We start from the raw sequence: 12789 nt of genomic DNA, 5'->3' as shown, positions 1-12789 counted from the left end.
TCCCCTCCCTCACCATCCTCTGTGTCCACCTGGGATCAGGTGCAGTGCACCCGCAGTCTCCCCATCCACACTCCCGGCCCTGGTGCCCTCCTCCCTGGAATCAGGTGAGTGCTCCCCACAGTCTCCCGTCCACACTGCCTGCCCTGAGGCCCTCCTCCCTTGGATCAGGTGAGTGCTCCCCGCAGTCTCTCACCCTCCCGGCCCTGGTGCCCTCCTCCCTGGGATCAGGTGAGTGCTCCCCGCAGTCTCCCACCCTCATTCCCGGCCCTGGTGCCCTCCTCCCTGGGATCAGGTGAGTGCTCCCCACAGTCTCCCGTCCACACTCCCTGCCCTGAGGCCCTCCTCCCTGGGATCAGGTGAGTGCTCCCCACAGTCTCCCGTCCACACTCGCTGCCCTGAGGCCTTCCTCCCTGGGGTCAGGTGAGTGCTCCCCGCAGTCTCCCACCCTCATTCCCGGCCCTGGTGCCCTCCTCCCTGGGATCAGGTGAGTGCTCCCCACAGTCTCCCGTCCACACTCCCTGCCCTGAGGCCCTCCTCCCTGGGATCAGGTGAGTGCTCCCCACAGTCTCCCGTCCACACTCGCTGCCCTGAGGCCTTCCTCCCTGGGGTCAGGTGAGTGCTCCCCGCAGTCTCCCACCCTCATTCCCGGCCCTGGTGCCCTCCTCCCTGGGATCAGGTGAGTGCTCCCCACAGTCTCCCGTCCACACTCCCTGCCCTGAGGCCCTCCTCCCTGGGATCAGGTGAGTGCTCCCCACAGTCTCCCGTCCACACTCGCTGCCCTGAGGCCTTCCTCCCTGGGGTCAGGTGAGTGCTCCCCGCAGCCTCTCACCCTCCCAGCCCTGGTGCCCTCCTCCCTGGGATCAGGTGAGTGCTCCCCGCAGCCTCTCACCCTCCCAGCCCTGGTGCCCTCCTCCCTGGGGTCAGGTGAGTGCTCCCCGCAGCCTCTCACCCTCCCAGCCCTGGTGCCCTCCTCCCTGGGATCAGGTGAGTGCTCCCCACAGTCTCCCGTCCACACTCGCTGCCCTGAGGCCTTCCTCCCTGGGGTCAGGTGAGTGCTCCCCGCAGTCTCCCACCCTCATTCCCGGCCCTGGTGCCCTCCTCCCTGGGATCAGGTGAGTGCTCCCCACAGTCTCCCGTCCACACTCCCTGCCCTGAGGCCCTCCTCCCTGGGATCAGGTGAGTGCTCCCCACAGTCTCCCGTCCACACTCGCTGCCCTGAGGCCTTCCTCCCTGGGGTCAGGTGAGTGCTCCCCGCAGTCTCCCACCCTCATTCCCGGCCCTGGTGCCCTCCTCCCTGGGATCAGGTGAGTGCTCCCCACAGTCTCCCGTCCACACTCGCTGCCCTGAGGCCTTCCTCCCTGGGGTCAGGTGAGTGCTCCCCGCAGTCTCCCACCCTCATTCCCGGCCCTGGTGCCCTCCTCCCTGGGATCAGGTGAGTGCTCCCCGCAGCCTCTCACCCTCCCAGCCCTGGTGCCCTCCTCCCTGGGATCAGGTGAGTGCTCCCCACAGTCTCCCGTCCACACTCGCTGCCCTGAGGCCTTCCTCCCTGGGGTCAGGTGAGTGCTCCCCGCAGTCTCCCGTCCACACTCGCTGCCCTGAGGCCTTCCTCCCTGGGGTCAGGTGAGTGCTCCCCGCAGTCTCCCGTCCACACTCGCTGCCCTGAGGCCCTCCTCCCTGGGGTCAGGTGAGTGCTCCCCGCAGTCTCCCACCCTCACTCCCGGCCCTGGTGCCCTCCTCCCTGGGGTCAGGTGAGTGCTCCCCGCAGTCTCCCACCCTCACTCCCGGCCCTGGTGCCCTCCTCCCTGGGGTCAGGTGAGTGCTCCCCGCAGTCTCCCACCCTCACTCCCGGCCCTGGTGCCCTCCTCCCTGGGGTCAGGTGAGTGCTCCCCGCAGTCTCCCACCCTCATTCCCGGCCCTGGTGCCCTCCTCCCTGGGGTCAGGTGAGTGCTCCCCGCAGTCTCCCACCCTCACTCCCGGCCCTGGTGCCCTCCTCCCTGTCGTGGCCTCTGTCACGGACACACTTGGGGAGCAGCCCGAGCTCCATCCTCCGCCGGCTCCACAGCTGAGCTGAGCTCTGCCACTTCTCTGCATTCTTTGGTGAGCCCACACAGAATAGACTCCGTCAACAGTTACTGAATGAGTTACCCTCCGTGCTCCCGGGTCTTCACAGTGGGTGGAATCGGGCTGGGGTCCTGGCTGCCTGCTGAGGGCCCCGGGAAGTTCATGGGCAGAGAGGAGTGTCTCAACTCCGAAGCATTCACACCCTCCCACTGTTACTCTTGCTCCAAACTGTATCTGCTGCATCTCCCTCATTTCCTTCTTTGCTCCACTAATTTATCCTCGGATGGCAAGAAGCTCACGGCATATTTTAGACACAGCAAACCCACAGGAAGATGTCTGTTATCTATCTTCTAAGATATAAGCTGCAGACTCTCCCCAGAGCCAGATGTGGGTGCATTTATAGCATCACCTGAAGTCTGACTCTCAGGTGGAGGACGCTGGATACACCGTCCTGCAGAGGCACTGCGGCCCCTGAGGGCGACTCCAGCTCCCCTCCGAGGGCCCGCCCGGCGCTGCCCGACCCCGAGGGCCGTGGCTGTCCTCTTGCACTTGCGCTGCTTCTACCCCCGCTGACCTTCGGGGTTAACCTCTGAAAGCCTGGCTGAGACCGGCCGGCTTTGGTGAAGTGTGGAACGTTCTCTGACGCTGATGGAAAGCGGGATGTGGAAGGAAATACGAAGCCACTCCACGTTTCTTTTTCTTTTTTTTTTGCTTTTCTAAAAAAATTTTGTTTTGGAGTATAGTTGATTTACTATACCTTGTTAGTTTCAGGTGTACAGCAAAGTGAATTGGTAATACACACACATATATCTACGCTTCGTTTTTCAGATTCTTTTTCCAAATAGGCCATTGCAGAGTATTGAGTAGAGTTCCTTGTGTTGTAGGATAAGTTCTTACTAGGTATCTATTTTTTCCTTAATTTGTTATTTTTAATTGAAGGATAATTACAGTGTTGTGTTGGTTGCTGCTATACATCAGCATGAATCAGCCACAGGTCTGTGTACGTCCCCTCCCTGGTGAGCCTCCCTCCCACCTTCCGCCCCACCCCACCCCTAAGTTGTCACAGAGCCCCACTTTGAGTTCCCCGAGTCCTGGCTGCCTAGTTTACATACATCAGTATGTGTGTTTCCATGCTACCCCCCACACACACACCGTGTCCGTAAGTCTCTGTCCCCATTTCTTCTCATCTGAACACTGCATGGGACCCTGCTTCACCTGGGCATGTCCACACCCTCGGGCAAGGGCGCAGTCTGAACCCCACCAACATCCGAGGCCACATCCACCGCCAGGAGAGGGTCCTCCCTGGACGCAGACGTCCAGTGCCATTCCCAGCCCACGGCAGGTGCTCCATCCGTGTAAGCCCTGCTGTCTGTAACCGTGTGGCCCGTGTTCAGGAGGATAACCCTGGACAGTGAGAACTGTCAGCTGTGGGGTCAAAGGAGCCACATTGGGAACCTCCTCGCTACCAGCGCTTCGACCACCTAGGCCTCGGCGCAGGTGGTGGGGGTCGGAGCCTCGCCCAGTCCCTGCTGAGATGAGCTGGGAGGAGGCAGGAAGCCGCGTGCTTGCTCCGCCACAGGAGCTCCACATGCACGGCTCCCCGTCCTCACCGAGAGCGCACGCCTGACCGCTCTGGGCAGCTCCCGGTGTGGAGAACCCCTGAGTCGGTCCCTCTGCACCACCCGTCCGTGACGCGGCCAGAGCCCCACCAGCCTGGTTGGCCCCACTGCCCCCGGGCCCTGCTGTGGTCTGGAAACCACGTGTCCTGTGAACAAGAGCCTGGACCTCCAGTGAATTCAGAGATCCTGCGGCCATGCCGGGCTCGGCCTCCTGCAAGCGGGGCCAGAAATCTCAAGGAAAGAGAGAAAGGAAACCTTCAAAGTAAGACTTGCGAGGCCCTGGAGCCTCCTATTATTCCCCACCCAGTCGTCCTCCAGGGGGATGGGCTGAGGGTGGCTCACGGCTCGGGATTGAACACCGAGGCCGTGATGAACCCCGGCTCTCAGCGTCTCTGAATATCTAGAGACGAGCTCCCAGTTCTAGGCCATCTGCACACGTGACTGGAGCCCCGTCAGAGCCGTGTCTGTTCCTGGTTAAGCCTGTCACCTGGAGGGACGACATGCAGGTGAGACAGGAGAGTCGCCGAGGGCTCCCCCACCCAGCCTTGTCCACGTGCGGGTTCTGTCAAGAGCAGGGACCTTCAGTGACAAAGGCCACTCTTCAGCTCACGTCACAAGGCTCAACCCACAACGCACGTCACGTCCAACAAGCGCTACGATGTCCATGTCCCTCTGGCTTCTCGTTCAGCATCTCCACCCCCAGCGCGTCATCAGCTCCACCAGGCAGGATCTCTGTGATGTCCACTGCCATGCTGTGAGCACAGAGGTGTGCTTGGCACAGAAAACGGGATGTTCAGGCGTAGATGCTCGGAGAGGTTGGCCTTGACAGAGCTGGGGAAGGCGGGGGCGCCGAGGAGAACAGCTCTGAGTCCTCGTCCGTCATCCTTTAAAGCAGGGCGGGTGGTGAGGGGAGCAGAGATGGAGCCCGAGGTCAGGCCAAGCCAGGAGAAGGGAGACCGAGGCGGCCTGGTGGCCTGGGAGCTGGGGAGGACGTGTGCCAGCAGGACACAGGCCAGGACCGCCCGGAGGCGCAGCCCAGCCCCGGGCCAGTGCCAGGTGGGTGGTCAGAGACAGGTCAGGCCTGCAGCTGGCGGGGGCCTCGTGTGCCACCCAGCCCAGCCCAGCCCTTCATCCGACGGAAAAGCAGAATAGAGCTGCGGGGAGAAAGGGTGGGGCTGAGCCAACAGAGGAAGCGCAGCTCACACCCGGGCCCCCTGACCCCCAGGCCACGGCGCTGACCCCAGCATCACAGCCAGTCAAGTGTCCGGACCCTCCGCAATCCAGCCCGACTCCCAGGGTGCTGGTTGGCTCCAGGCTCAAACATTGCTTTGGCCCAAGACTCTCCCATCACTTCCCCTCCTTGTCTCTTGGACCGGCGGCACCTTCCCAGGCCGCTCCCCTGCGACAGCAGAGATGGACAAAGAGACTTCGCAGAGCGTCTTGCGTCGTGAGGCGCAGAGAACTCTGAACCATCTCCTGCTCTCCATCTGCCTCGTCTGCGTTTGCTCCACATTCTCTCGGCAGAAAGCCAGCCGCCTTCTTATCCATTTTTCACTCCCCGTGGTGCCTCTCCCCCACCCCAGCCCAGGTGGCTCCTGCGGACACGACCCCCTTCTGAACAGCCGCGCTGGGCGGCCACCCGAGTGCGCACTGCCCGGGTCCAGAGACCCTTCCCCAGCAGAGCGTCCAGGACGCTGTTTTAAATAAATGTGCAGATTCAGGAAAAGGACAAGCATCAAGTAAATCTTGTCTATAATGGCCCATCAAGTAATGTGGGTGAAGATTAGCTGCTGGAGCCCATGGATCTCAGGACGTATAAATAACCCTCCTTTTGACAGGCAGCACAGATACGTTTTGTTTAAGAGCTGAGTGTCAGGGAATTCATTTCTGGGGATCGACAAGGAGACACACAGATCAGCATGCTGCTCCCCGTAATAAATTTGGGGGGAAGCGCAGAGCAGGCCTTGGGCTCCTCACGGCCTCATCAGCGACCTGGAAGGACCCGGCGGGTTGGGGGTCCTCACAGCTGATTGAGGCAGCTCCCCCAGGAGGCAATTTCCTTCCTCTGCCCTGTCTCTCCCAGACTCGGGGTGTAGCGTGGGCCGGGGACACGGGCTGGACCGGGCTCTGCGCTTCCCGGTGACTGTGTGGGGAGATGATAGAGGAGGCCGGCGGTCTGCACAGACGTGAAGGGCTGTGTCGGGGACTCACGGCCCAGTTCCCGTGGGGAGAAGCTTGGGCCCTTGAGCACCAACTGGCATGTGAAGGTCATCAACTGGCCGTGCCACCAAGGGCAGACGAGGTGAACGTGCTAAAAACACCCGAGTGTGAATCCTTTCATCCAACACCCCTGAATTTCCAAGACTGGATTCGAATCTAAATCCGAAGGGACAGATGTAATTCTCACCTTAAAAATCTGGACAATTTCTCATTCTTCTCATCCATAAGTGCTCTAAAAGCTCTAACACTGCCCCCCCAAATCCTTGAGAACCCCTGTTTCCCTAGGAGAATAAAAAGATGAAGGGAAGCTACAGAAAGACTCCTGAAAGACTCCTGAATGGGCTGACATCAGATACCTTAACTTTTAATACGTAGACATTTTAAAGAGCTGCTAAAATCCTCAAAGGTGATGCTGTGAAAGTGCTGCACTCGATATGCCAGCAAATTTGGAAAACTCAGCAGTGGCCACAGGACTGGAAAAGGTCAGTTTTCGTTCCAATCCCAAAGAAAGGCAATGCCAAAGAATGCTCAAACTACCGCACAATTGCACTCATCTCACATGCTAGTAAAGTAATGCTCAAAATTCTCCAAGCCAGGCTTCAGCAATACGTGAACTGTGAACTTCCAGATGTTCAAGCTGGTTTTAGAAAAGGCAGAGGAACCAGAGATCAAATTGCCAATATCCGCTGGATCATCGAAAAAGCAAGAGAGTTCCAGAAAAACATCTATTTCTGCTTTATTGAATATGCCAAAGCCTTTGACTGTGTGGATCACAATAAACTGTGGAAAATTCTGAAAGAGATGGGAATATCAGACCATCTGACCTGTCTCTTGAGAAACCTGTATGCAGGTCAGGAAGCAACAGTTAGAACTGGACATGGAACAACAGACTGGTTCCAAATAGGAAAAGGAGTGCATCAAGGCTGTATATTGTCACCCTGTTTATTTAACTTATATGCAGAGTACATCATGAGAAACGCTGGGCTGGAGGAAGCCCAAGCTGGAATCAAGATTGCCGGGAGAAATATCAATAACCTCAGATATGCGGATGACACCACCCTTATGGCAGAAAGTGAAGAAGAACTAAAGAGCCTCTTGATGAAGGTGAAGGAGGAGAGTGAAAAAGTTGGCTTAAAGCTCAACGTTCAGAAAACTAAGATCATGGCATCTGGTCCCATCACTCCATGGGAAATAGATGGGGAAACAGTGGAAACAGTGTCAGACTTTACTTTTTTGGGCTCCAGAATCACTGCTGATGGTGACTGCAGCCATGAAATTAAAAGACGCTTACTCCTTGGAAGGAAGGTTATGGCCAACCTAGATAGCATGTTTAAAAGCAGAGACATTAGTTTGCCAACAAAAGTCCATCTAGTCAAGGCTATGGTTTTTCCAGTGGTCATGTATGGATGTGAGAGTTGGACGGTAAAGAAAGCTGAGTGCCGCAGAATTGATGCTTTTGAACTGTGGTGTTGGAGAAGACTCTTGAGAGTCCCTTGGACTGCAAGGAGATCCAATCAAGCCATCCTAAAAGAGATCAATCCTGGGTGTTCATTGGAAGGTCTGATGTTGAAGCTGAAGCTCCAATACTTTGGGCACCTCATGCGAAGAGTTGACTCATTGGAAAAGACCCTAATGCTGGGTAGGATTGGGGGCGAGAGGAGAAGGGGACGACAGAGGATGAGATGGTTGGATGGCATCACCGACTCGATGAACATGGGTTTGGGTAGACTCCGGGAGTTGGTGATGGACAGAGAGGCCTGGCGTGCTGCAATTCATGGGGTCGCAGAGAGTCGGACACGACTGAGCGACTGAACTGAACTGAACTGAACTGAATACATGGCTTTAATCAGATAGCAGGAGGAAGTTAAATTAATTGATGCACTGGCTGCTTTTCGGGGTTGTTTGCTTGCTCTATTCCGTCTGTTTCCCATATCTTCAGGAATTCCTTCACTCACATTTACTCATCTGTCCCTCCATCCGTTCTTCCATTTATAAATTTATCAAACATTTCTCCCACAACTGCTGGTGATAGCAATGCAGTTACCATGTTTGTTGAGTCCTTATAACCCGACGTGGTGTTGGCAGCTGTACGCAGGTGACCTCTGAGTTCTGAGCTCGTGGGTCTCGAGGGCAGGGGTCTCGTTCCCATCTTCTATATGAGAAACCCTAGAGTCGGGCCTGCAGGGTCAAAGGTTAGAGGGCAGCTCGCCCACGGCCCTGACAGGTCACGTGAAACACAGGGGTGAGTGTGCCTGGGACGGAGACTGGGAGCTTCTGGGGTGGAAACCACGGCCCCTGAGGCCAGGGAGGGGCCCGTGTGGGGGTCTGATCAAGGGTCACGGGAACTCAGAGGGGACCCCGTGGGCCCCGGGGTGGGGCCCTTTGACCCCAAGACCCGTCCCCGCAGGACGGTCAGAGCGCAGACAGAGGCGCGGTCACAGCGCCGCCTCACACTCGCCTGAGCTGCCGGCTGGTGTGTCGTCTGCCCGGCCAAGGAAGGTCACGCCAAGGGAAGGGGTCCACAAAGAGGGTGTGGGGGCCGAGGCGGGGGGCAGCGCAGTCAGAGGAGGGCGGGGGGCCAGGAGAAGCGGACGTCTCGAGGTCAGAGGGCAGAGGCCGCAGGAGCACTAGCAGTGCTGAGGCCAGGACACACCGTCGCCTCCACCGCCTCCAAGGACCCCGTGGACTCAGCAAACCGAGCAGGGGAGCTGGGAGGAGGGAGAGGGGTGGGCGGCGGGCAGACGGGAGAGGGAGGGCCCCTCGGGAGATGGGCTGCAGGCTGAGGGGCCTGAGGGAAGCAGGACCTGCCGGGACGCCCCCTACCTGGGAGCAGGCGGGGTGGGAGCAGGCACAGAAGGCCTCCGTCCACCTGGGGCAGGGAGGACTCCCGCTCCCTGAACCTGCTTCACCCGCCAACCTCCTCTGCTTTCCCGGGGGCGTGAGTAGCGTAGATTGTAAACAGTCCACGGCTGAACGCTTCTGGCTCACGCTCCTGACCCTTTAGGCCTGTGGGTCTGGTCCCACCGGACACACCCGCTGGGAAGTCCCCTGCCCCCCACTCCCCCAAGACCAAAGCCGGCTTCCCAGGCAGAGCCAGGCCGCGCAGACGACCAGGAGCACGTTGGGGGGCAGAACCCACAGGAGGCTGTCAAGGGACGTTTCTGAACTGACTGAGTGGAAAAGGACTTTGGGACAAAGGTTAGTGAATAAAACTGACAGGTGGGTTACATCACGGGGTTAGCCTCCTTCTTGCTGGCAGACGCCCTGGAGGCTGTCCTTACAGACCTGGGGGAGTGTGGGGAGAGGTCCCCAGGCGAGGAGCTGCAGGTGAGTGCTGGGAGGCCCAGGGGACCCCTCGGGGCTATGGGCGACCGCTGGAAAGTGCAGGTGAGTGCTGGGAGCAGACGGTGTCCTCCAGCTGGCAGCCAGCACAGGGCCAGGCCAGCGGTCCTTCCTCCACTTGGGAGGGAATTCTGCCCACTCCCCGGGGAGGCTTGGAAGTGGACTCTCCCACCGTCGGGCGTCTGGTGGGAAAGCAGCCCCTCCAGTCTTCGTGGAGGCTCCGCATGACCCTAGCAGAACCAGCTCAGACTCGTGGGCCTGTGGCCCAGGCTCCTGAGTGATGGACAAGGAGCTGTCACCGTGTGTGGTCAGACACCTCTCACTGTGTGCTAATCCTTACACAGTGAGAGTGCTGGGCTTCTCCAGAGAAACAGAGCAAGGGGAGAGACAGCGAGTGGCAGAGAGGGCCCTGGAGACGGAGGACTGGCCCGCCAGTGGCCCTCTGCCAGGCTAGTGGGCCCTGGCACACGTGTGCCTCTGCTCCTCCGGTCTGCCGTCCGGGAGCTGCGCCCACCACGGCTTCCTGACGCCTCTGACACCTCCCTCCACCTGTCCGCCTGGACTCAGCCGTGCCCCCCCACCCCGTCAGGCCCAGCGCCCCCACCCCCGCCCCCTGCCAGTCCGCATGGCCCCAACCATCCTCAGCCGATCATCAGTTAACAGTCACCCTTTATTCCCACTGCGCCTCTGCAGGCCGGCTCCCTGGGACAGCACTGGGGGGCCGGGGCACCTCACCCTCCAGCAGTGCTGACAGCGCCCCTTCTGAGAGCAGGGCTGCCTTGGAGTGCGGTGTGTCCCCGCACTCACGTGGGCCTTAACCCGGCGCCAGTGGATGGAGTCCACACGGGCGGCGGTGCTGATGGAGCTCCCGCTGGTCTGCCATTAGCGGGGGTCTTGCTAGAACCCCCTCGCCCTGATGCCTAGGGGGCATCTGGAGGAGGGAATTACCCCCCAAACCCACCTGCCGGAAACTCCCATCATTTGAATGTCTCAGCCAGTGTCACAGGGCGTTTCTGTGGGCAGAGGCCTGGCCTGGACGCTGGGGGCAGGAAGGTGTCTTTGGAGCAGGGGCCTGCCTCCTGTTTCTGAGCTCAGGGCCGCGGGTCTTGGGGCGCAGCAGGCGTTCTTCCTGCATTGTCAGGGGTCCCTGTGGTGGGATCTCCAAGTCAGACCTGCACAAGCTGACCCACAGGTTCCCAGTGACTGACTCAGCTGTGGGCCAGGCCAACACATCCTTGCTGGGGCCCAGCCCCTTTGACAGCCCCTGGGCAGGGCAGTGTCCTACAGGCAAGGCTGGGAACCCCGCAATAACCCGGCCTGGGAAGCCGAACTGCAGCCTGGGCCCCCGTCCAGCAGGGTGGGGGCTCAGGTGCGGGGTCTCTGGGGGCAGCCCGCGCCCCGCGCATCACAGCCTGCATTCACGTGCACCTTTGCTCAGCGGCTTTGTGCCCGTCTTGGAGCCGATGCTCAGTATGTGTTTGTGGGATGAGTTGCCATGACAACAGCCAAGGACGCAGCTCTCGGAGATTTTTGAGTCCTTCTCAGTCTCTGACCTCAGGCAGGAGGATGGAGCAAGTGGAGCAGCTGCCAGGCCCCCACCTGAAAGGCTGTCCGTCCAAAGTGCCTTTCCTCGCCCGTCTGAGCAAACGTGTCCTGGACAGACTCCAACACCAGCCCCTTCGGTGGACAGGAGCCGCAGAGACCCCGGTGGGAGCCATCCAAGGCTCGGAGCCCCCTCCGAGCACGTGCTTAGAGCCTGAAGCCCGCTGACTGATTGCTCGCGCTCTGCTGATAAGAACTCGCCTGTCTTAGCCTGGCTCCCCCGACACAGGCCTGTCCTCTGGGGAGCATGCCAGCCTGCTGGACCGGCCTTCCTTTTCTAACCAAAGCAGGGACCTTCTACCCCAGGCAAGGGTGGGGAGGAACAGCCCAGAGCCACGGGCCTGGCCTCCTCCGCCTGCATCCCTCGGGTCAGGCCGCTGCTGGGGAACCAGACCAAGAAAGCCGTCCGTGTGGGGTGAACACGCGGGAGAGGAGCAGAGCGCGCGTGCCCACACGCTCCTGAGAGTCCTGGCCCCGAGCGGTCACCGAGCAGCTGTCCTGCCGGGCTCGCCGGAGACGCTGCCGTCAAGTCGGCTGTCCTGACGCTCCCTTCAGCTCGCCTCCCCTCGCCCGGTGCTGAAGCGGGAGCCCTTCACTCGCCTCCCACACGGCTGTCCCAGACGGAGAGATGATGTAACAGAAACACAGACGGACCAGGGAGGGAAGGCGAGCCCAGAAGAGACCAACAGGAGCTGGAAACACCGGCGAGGCATCCTGGGAAATCGCTGCTGAGGTCCGCTGCGCCGGCAGTGTCTCCATGGCAACGGGCCGCCGGGCCTAGCGGGGGCCTGGGTTGGGGGAACCTGCCCTCCAGGGTCCTCCCTCCGGCTCCCGAGGACTGTGTGCTCACGGATGCCTTCTAAGCGTCCAGACCCTCCAGGTATCCGGACACCACGGGCTGGCAGAAGTCGGACACAGGGCGCGGTTTCTACCTGGACCCGTGCTCATCACCTGCGCGCCTTCAGTGACGCGCACACCCGTCCACACAGACGCAGCCGCCTGCCCTGCCCTGAGCCCGACAGGCTGAGCAGAGGGGAACCCAGCGGGCACAATGGCTCGTCTCTTCCTCTCTCCCCTCGTGAAAAGCAAAGCTGCCTCACCCACCTTTGTGGGTCTGGGCTACCTCTGCAATCCAGTTCACTTCCCCGCTGTTCTGCCTAAACTCCCAGGGGTTCCAAAACAGGAAGCAGGAGGAAGTCCTCTTGGACAGATTCAGCTAACGTTTCAGCTTTTGTGAAACTCTGTGCAAAATGATTGGTTCTTAGAACCATCCATCACCCAAGACATCGGCACCGTAGGTGGAGACGCCTTGTCTGCCTGGAATGTCCACTCTCAGGCGGGATAAAGCTGGAGCGAGACGTGAGAACCTTCCGCGCAGCGACGTGCAGTCCGGGCCACGGCTGCGTGAAGCACTTCCCAGGGCGGCTCCCTCGTCGGGCCGAGGTGCTCCTTCAGCCGCTCCACAGTGGCCGGCACCGCTACCCACTCTGCAGTCACACCAGCTTCTGTTGGCGCACAGCTCTGCCCGGAGCGCCCCGCCCCACCGCCCCACCACGGTCTGCCGGACACCAGCCTGTGCTTCCAGCCCCACACCCAGAGGTGGTGCAAAGCTCTGTCGTCTGCCCGACTGCCTGGGAGACACGGCAGAACGGGTGTGGCCCCTGGGCTGGTGTCCACGGCCAGTTTCAGCACCAGATTCTTAAGTCATCTGCAGATGACAGTGCTCACCACATGGTTTCTGATTTCTGAAAATCTCTCTTCACTTCCCTGCGCTGTGCTTAATCACTCAGTCATGTCCGGCTCTGTGTGACCCCAGGGACTGCAGCCCGCCAGGCTCCTCCGTGCATGGGGTTCTCCAGGCAAGAACACTGGAGCGACTGAATACTGACATGCTCTCCTCCGGGGGATCTTCCCATCCCAGGGATCGAACCCAGGTCTCCTGCAT

At 60.1% G+C, this 12789-nt stretch overlaps 1 long non-coding RNA gene across 1 annotated transcript; it reads right to left on the bottom strand.

The window, feature by feature from the left end:
- Nucleotides 1-9894: 9894 nt before the first annotated feature.
- On the bottom strand, nucleotides 9895-11581 carry LOC145537338 (uncharacterized). The gene is made up of 2 exons (XR_014076408.1): nucleotides 10671-11581; nucleotides 9895-10389 (listed from the first exon to the last, which is right to left on the bottom strand). It is a non-coding gene; the product is annotated as an uncharacterized LOC145537338 (long non-coding RNA).
- Nucleotides 11582-12789: the final 1208 nt, after the last annotated feature.

This window comes from Giraffa tippelskirchi, chromosome 1 (genome assembly GCF_054371585.1).
Source record: "Giraffa tippelskirchi isolate mGirTip1 chromosome 1, T2T-mGirTip1v1.2.pri, whole genome shotgun sequence".
NCBI classification, from domain to species: Eukaryota; Metazoa; Chordata; class Mammalia; order Artiodactyla; family Giraffidae; genus Giraffa; species Giraffa tippelskirchi.
The sequence above is the reverse complement of the archived record's forward strand: the minus strand, read 5'-3'. Positions and strand labels throughout refer to the sequence as shown.